The sequence below is a fragment of the Sturnira hondurensis genome, unplaced genomic scaffold (genome assembly GCF_014824575.4).
Source record: "Sturnira hondurensis isolate 20B ecotype Veracruz unplaced genomic scaffold, ASM1482457v3 Scaffold0009719, whole genome shotgun sequence".
NCBI classification, from domain to species: Eukaryota; Metazoa; Chordata; class Mammalia; order Chiroptera; family Phyllostomidae; genus Sturnira; species Sturnira hondurensis.
In genome coordinates this window covers 13,329,261-13,335,106 of record NW_028082350.1, presented here as the reverse complement: position 1 = coordinate 13,335,106, position 5,846 = coordinate 13,329,261, and positions in this window count along the sequence as shown.

Here is a 5,846-nt window from a genome sequence, read left to right as displayed (position 1 = left end):
ATCGACGTTTCTCTCTCACATGTTTTCCTCCCTGTCTTTCTCCCTCTCTTCCCTTCTCTCTAAGATAAATAAATAAAGTCTTTGGAAAAATAAAAAAGACTTTATATCTGTTCACGGTGATAAATTATTTCTAAAATGAAACCACCTGTATTATCAGACGCCACAGTTATTCCTAGATTAGTTATTCTTGGCAGCTGCACTGCGAAACCGTGTGTCAATTAGTGTGTGCTCACTCATACGCCCATGCCCTCACGTTTCTGTGTGGACACACCAGGATTCTATTAAAAGATCATAAATTCACCTTATTTTCACAGCCCAATTAAAATGCATGACAAATTTAGTCGCTAATAAACAAAAACTGATGAGAACCATGGGAACCTCTTAAATTAGAAATCAGGAGGACCTGAAATGAAAACAACAAAAAAAGTGCCAAAATGACACAATCAAGGCAAGAATTTGTGATGTAAATGGTACCAAAAAAAAAAAAACATTTAAAACTGTGAAAGTTTTTTTATTAGCAAGGACCTTCTGAGCTACCCTTACTAATACATTCTTTTCCATTGCGAGCAGTAAAAGGGGCGAAATGGAAAAATATATTTTTAAATAGGTCATGATGGAGAGATTATCAAAGTCCTCGTAATGGATACAATACTTGTTTCACAGAAGGTTCACAAGCGGTTCTGGAGTTGGTCCCAGGCGGGGAAGGGGGAGGGGGGCATCAGCGGGCCTGGAGCAGCCGTCCCGGGCCCACACTCAGGTCCCTCCACTGCCCTTTACCACTTTCCCTCTTCTCTAAGCTGCTGAGAGCAGCAGCGGGGGGTAGGTCATCCTACTCAATGTAAAACCCTGGCTGCGCTCTGGTGCCCACATGTATGAACACATAGTCATAGGACAGCAATCCCACCCGTACCCACGGGCAGACTGCTCCCAAGCCCTCGGCTTGTCCCTTGAAATGATACCCGTGGCATTCCTTCCTGAATGTTAGTACACCTAGATTGTTTTGACTGGGGACCTGACTTTTATGGACTGAACTGTGTCCCCAACCCACCCACCCAATTCATATAGTAAAACCCCACAAATTCAAAATGTGACTGTATCTGGAAATAGGGTCTTTCTAAAGGTGTAAGTTAAAAGGGGGCGGTTAGGCTAGGGTGGGCCCTAATCCAACCCCACTGGTGTCCTTCTAAGGAAAGAAAATTTGAAAGAACAGAGCTACCCGGGGCGAGAGCACACACAGAGAGGGAAGGTGGCGTGAGAACACAGCAAGGAGGAGGCCATCTGCCAGCCAAGAGGAGGGAAAAAAAACCACCTTGATCTTGGACTTCTAGCCTCCAGAACTGTGAGAAAATTATTTCTGTTGTCTAAGCCTCCCAGTCTGTGGTATTTTGTTACAGCAGCCCTGGCACACCGATCTACTGACTAAAGGATTTTTCAAAGTTTTTTCAGAGGTTAGGTTAGATTTTGAACATTCCGTTGAGAAACGAAAGGGGCCCCGACCCAGAAAAGCAGTTAAGCAAATAAAGCACTAATTTAGGAGCCAAAGTCTCAACCAGATCCATCTGTGCAGATGCGTGGTTTGTGAACAGGCATCGTGGCCCCCATGCCGGTAGAACACGTACCTGGTACTCACTCTGCGTCAGCGGTACCTCTCAGCACTGTTAGTACACAAACTCTCCTCTCACCTTCCCAAAACCTTCTGCACGGGGCGGGGCTCCTTGTGTGCAGATGAGGACGTGGGAGAGCAGGGAGGCGAGGTGGAGTCACTTAGCCAGCAAGGGTGGGGGCTGGGACACCAGCTCAGCAGTGTGGTCCAGGGTCTCCACTCTGAACCTGTAAGCCCTTTGGTTTGTGACGTTAGCAGGCACGATCCTCTGGTTCACCAGCCCAACACACTGCAGGGCGCTGTATTCCTCCAGGCAGTTTCCTTATCTGAATGGTGAGAAGGGGAAGGCCTACCTGTTGTGCGTGCATCACCTGAAGTCATTCTAGGATAGTGCTTGCAGGTGGGATTAGCCCCAGGCCCTGCAGGCACCGAACAGGGTCTGAGATGCCTTCCTGCCATAGGGGGCCTCTCCGTGGGCTGAGAGGCAGTCCGCCTCGGCCCTAGCTCCAGCCTGGGTCTGTACTCCTGTCCACCTGGCCTTCCATCTGCACTGCGGGAGGGCTCAACCATGCCCATGCACGCAAGTCCATCACCCACTGCCGTCAGCCAACCGTCCAGTGAACAGGGAGGAATGGGAGGGAAGCAGAGTCTCTGCCCACCCTTCCCTGGCACCTGCAGCACCTCTCTCCCCCCTCCCCTAGGGTCCTGGAGAGCACTGAGAAAACACCACTTTCTGTAGGAGCAGAGTCCACACGAAAAGCAATTGTGAGGAGGGCCAGCCAATGGAATAAGAGAAACACAGGCCAGATCCTAGGGGTGCTCTCCTGCAGGACTCCTCTGTCCCACACCCAGCAACCCAAATGCTTTTGGGATCCTCAGGTACAGCGGGGCTGCGGAGGAGCCTGGTGACAGACCAGCCTTCACCGGAGCTGGCGGCGGACGTGATGGTGTAGGAGCCTGTCCGCCCAGATTGTAGCACAGGCGCTCCCGGTACCCTTGGCGGCTTCCTGCAGGCCTCGCTCTGCTCCGGCCTTTCGGAATTGCCCCCGTCTCTGCGACTCGGTTTCATTGGTGTGGCCCATGCCTCTGCTATACACTTGCCTGGGCTGACGCAACCATTAATTGCCTTACCCGTCTTTTTTTTTTTTCTTCCAGTTGAAAAATAATTGGCATACGTCACTGGGTAAGTTTAAGGCATACAGCAGGCTGGTTTGATTTACATATATTGTGACATGATTACCATAACAGGTTTAGCTAACATCCATCTTTGCACATAGATACAATATAAAAAAGAAAAGAAAAGAAGGAAGAGAGAACCCCTTCCTAGCCTTGATACTAGTCCAGGCCTCTCGATGGGGAGAGAAACGCTCTTTGATGGAGCTGCTTTCGAAGGGAGCATTCCCCGCTCACGCAGGCGCACACTCCTTTCAGCGCAGGTGACCACAGCTGCCTCCGCATCTGGATCTACACCCAGGTCCTCTCCTGCCGGCGCCGCTGAATTGGCTCGCACAGAGCATTCAACAGCTTGGCATGGACAGAGCGGCCAGCCACTGGGCCCTGCCTGGGCTGGGTCCTGTGTTGTTCCATATCAAATCTTAACATATTCGGAGCCATAGGAACTTTTTTCCTGTGCTGACGCTTTCTGCACTCCTAAAATGTGTAAAATAAATGACAGAAGGCCGCAGGCCCGGCTAAATTCAGTACAGGTGCTCCAGGTGGGCGGCAGGGGCCAAGGGAAGTGCGGGCTTGCCTTTCCCTCTCATTCTCATGGAAATAAACGCGCCTGGGGACAGAGCACTCCCGGGGCTGCTGGTAAAGAGCACGCCCGGCAGTCCCAGCCTGCCCGTGGGAACGGGGCACCGACAGCTGAGGATGTCGTCTGGCCCTTCCTCACCAGATGCTCTTGGCACGCTCCGAGTGGACGGCTCCATTCCCCAAATGGCATCATTCTGAAAGCTATTAAATCGAGGACTTGGAAGTTACATATTCTAGACCATCGAAGCGCAGAGGTGACCATGTGCAATGGAGTTTTGCCATTTGTTTCAGTTTGAGGGATTCCCAGTTATAATTGTCCACAGTTGTTATGGGGTGTCAGAGAGCTGGCACGAAGTTTTGTGTCCCTGAGACAGTCACCAATACGAAACATCTTAAACATAGCTGTCCCGTGGTTTTTACACAGAAGATGTTTCTCTCTCTACAAACTTAGTCATGGTAATGTGTTAGCTTTGATCTTTTTTAATGTATTTTTTACTGATTGATTTGAGAGAGACACACCAATTTGTTGTTCCACTTACTTATGCATTCATTGGTTGCTTCTTTTTAAAAAGATTTTATTTATTTTTAGAGAGAGGGGAATGGAGGGAGACAGGGAGAGAAACACCAATGTGCGGTTGCCTCTCACACAGCCACCACTGGGGACCTGGCCTGCAACCCAGACATGTGCCCTGACTGGGATTCGAACCAGAGACCCTTTGGTTTGCAGCCTGCACTCAATCCACTGAGCCTCACCAGCCAGGGCCATTGGGTGCTTCTTGTTTAGACCCCAACCAGGAATCAAACCCTCAGCCTGAGAGTATTAGGGCACACCCCTAACCAACACAGCTAGCTGGCCAAGGCTTTAGCTTTGATTTTCTAATTGAACTGTTTCTTTCCCTTGTTAGTGTCTTCCATCATTTTCTGATTAATGCTGAGGGGCAAGAGAAAAGTTGCCAAAAATTCATTTGTCACAACTACTTTGATTAATTTTTAATGTTTTGGTGCCCTCTACTGGTATGTGACATTAGTGGTCCATTTGCAAAAGAGGTTCACTTACAGAGAATAGTCAGAAAAGTAAAAAAAACAAAAACAAGTTTTTGATGAGCCTTTTAAAAAGTCTAATTTTTATAGTATCTTAAAAGTAATATAAGCTCTGTCTGGGTGGCTCAGTTATCATCCGGATACGCCAAGGTTGCGGGTTCGACCCCTGATCAGGCACGTACAAGAAGCAACCAGTGAATGCATAGATAAGTGGAACAACAAATTAATGTGTCTCCCGCTCTCAAATAAATAAAATAATTTTTTAAAAAATAAAGTAATATAAATACTGCACCATTTTCATTATTCATTATATATGTATATTTAAGCATTACACATCTTGACCTCAACATTTTTTATTCTATATAATTTGTATTTCATTTTGATGGGAAAAAAACTATCAGTGGCATTGTGGAACACAATCATATTTACCTAGTAAATAAATATACATAAGAGAGAATTTTCTTTGAATCTTCACAGCCTCTTTGAAACATGTTTTTTATTAGTTTAAAAACAGCAGATTTGTTTCACTTGAGAAGAAGGGAGGAAGGAGGCTTTGGGAATGGGTGGATCTTTCAGGATATTTATGCCTTGGATTTGCATAAACAACAGTAATAATTACAGAAGTGGACTGACAAATAGCCATTGTGATAAAAACCAGAATCTCTGTGAGGGCAATAGGCAAACACTCCATGCCACGGGTGAGACACATGCCCGAAAGGACCACTGACAAGGTGGGAACTGAGCAGAGAGGTGAGGCGGCAGGGGAGACGGGGTAAGAGACGGAAGGGAATGATGGTGTGGGGGAAGACTGCTTTCGTCCCTGATAAAGCAAGCCCTGCTGTAGACGGTAACGTAACTTCGCAACATCGATGTGCTCACGGAAACCGTTTTTTCCCTGTTGTATTTGGGTAGGATGTACAGCCAACCAGGGCAAAAGGGATCCCACGTGGCCGAGAGCTCCCTGTCCACTCTTAGCCAGAACAAAGGGGAGAAAATGCAAGTGAGCACCCAAGCAGGGAGCCTGACAGTCCCCAGGCTGGCCACCGTGGGGAAGACAGACTGTGCTCTCGGACTCGGGGTTCCAACTGCGGGCAGTGATGGGCAGATCCGCTTTCGGAAAGCCAGAGGGAAACTAGAGATAGATTCATGTCAAAATGGGCCACGTGGAATCATTTCGCTCACCATCTTGTGCCAGATTTGAAAGGTTGGTCTTAACTGGGAAAAATATTCCCAAAGTCCTGGCAATAAGCCAAGCTTCCCAGGAAATTTATATTGTCTGAAACACTCTTCTGTTAGTTCAAGGATTTTCAAAGCTGTTTTCAATCTCGCTGTTTAATGCATTCTTTCTTCCCCTTATCCTAATTTTAAGATTCGTAAGAGATCAAGCTTTTAAAGTATATTTGGCGTATAACTTTTATTTCCTGTCGTTTCTTTCCACCTCTTACTT